Here is a 1944-nt window from a genome sequence, read left to right on the forward strand (position 1 = left end):
GACGCAGCCTGGCTTGACCTGCATCATTTTTTATGTATACTTTTACTTGGTCGAGTCTTGAATTATTACTTAGCTTTTGACCCAGATGCTTTCAAACAAAAAAAGAAAAGCTATTTGTTCTCGTATAAATTATTCTACTTTTTCGATTTTTATTACTGCACTTTCATAAACGAGTAAAAAAATCCCTCGTTTTCACCCTGCATTCATAATGTACTTTCTTGGAAACGCAGGTATAAAAGAATCATATTTTATATAAAGAACATAACTCTGTAACAAAGTGAGATGTCTGATCCTATAAACACTAGAATGATATATTTTCTTTTACGTTTTAGCCGATTTTTCAAATATTCGCTGAAACATTTTTGAGTACAAAAAACAACAAAAGCAAACGTGCTTGGTACATTCGAGAAACATTTCTTTGTAATGAAAGTCGTTCAATTTTATCTTGAATAAATAGTAGTCTTATGAAGTGTTGTTAAAGTTCATTGTTATGTAATAAGAGCTTCTAAATTTAGCACCTAGAATTAGGTTTATGTTACAATTAGAAGAAAATATTTTTTTTTCTCTTACTTCTGATGTATTTTTTAGCATAAAGTTTCCAAGTTTTATCTTATTATTGATATTCTACTTATGACTCGTCTGAGCGATGCTATTATCTCGTTAACATCTTTAATACCTGGCATTACTTATTTAGTAAGGTACAGTTATTTGTTTTATTTCTCGAACTAAGAGTGTGTTATAATACGTGTTCTAATCTATCTTGCACGTTACACAGTTTTACAAGCAAACATATAACAGAATTTCACTAACAAGTCCGCGTATCAAATCAAAAATTTCTTGGAAAACAAGTACTTTACAAAAAGTCAGCAGTGTGATTCAGTTATATTAAGTGGGTGTGTCTGAATTCACTAATCCAACTTCTCAGCAATACAGAGGACTATAACTCTGTTATTGAAAATTAATTGAGGATTAAAACACAAGTGCAGAGTAAGAAATGAGAGGTTCAATATCAAACAGATTATTTTAGTCCTCATGCTGCTTGAAAGAAACGTTCAGTATAAGACAGACTGTTTAATTGTCATCTTGCTTAACAGAAGTGATCAACAGAAGACGGACTGTTTAGTTCTCGTGTTGCTTAAGTGATCATTATAAGACAGATTGTTTAGATCTTATGTTGCTTAAATGATCATTATAAGACATTGTTTAGATCATATGTTGCTTAAGTGATAATTATAAGATAAACTGTTTAGTTCTTATGTTGCTTAAAAGAAACCTTCTATATAAGATTGACTATTCAATTCACAGGTTACTTAAAAGAAACCTTTTGTATGAGATGGACTATTCAGTTCACAGTTTGCTTAAGAGAAACCTTCTATATAAGATGGACTATTCAATTCACAGGTTACTTAAAAGAAACCTTTTATATAAGATAGACTATTCAGTTCACAGGTTGCTTAAGAGAAACCTTCTATATAAGATGGACTATTCAATTTACAGGATACTTAAAAGAAAATTTCTATATAAGATTGACTATTCAATTCACAGGTTACTTAAAAGAAACCTTATTTATAACACGGACTATGTAATTCAGGTTGCTTGAAAATATGCTCTTTATGTTACAAAAATTCAGTCATTGAAAATCCAACAGTTATCATTAAAATGTAAATCAACTGGCTGCAAAAAGTGGACTATATTTGATGAAAAAAATCATACCATACTAAATAGTTCTCAGTACGTGTTGAGTTAATAAGAAAGTTAAAGAAAAATGTATTTTTCTAATAATGTTTTTGGCTACTCAGTAATTCGACATTGCAATGTTTGTATATGCTTAACAAATAAACTATCATAAATAAATATGTTTTTTTCCCACAAGACTCGAGTGAGTAGAGAAATACACATTAAACAGACCAATTTCAACCTACCCGCATATTATAAGTATTGTTG

The sequence above is a fragment of the Limulus polyphemus genome, unplaced genomic scaffold (genome assembly GCF_000517525.1).
Source record: "Limulus polyphemus unplaced genomic scaffold, Limulus_polyphemus-2.1.2 Scaffold14516, whole genome shotgun sequence".
Classification (NCBI taxonomy): domain Eukaryota; kingdom Metazoa; phylum Arthropoda; class Merostomata; order Xiphosura; family Limulidae; genus Limulus; species Limulus polyphemus.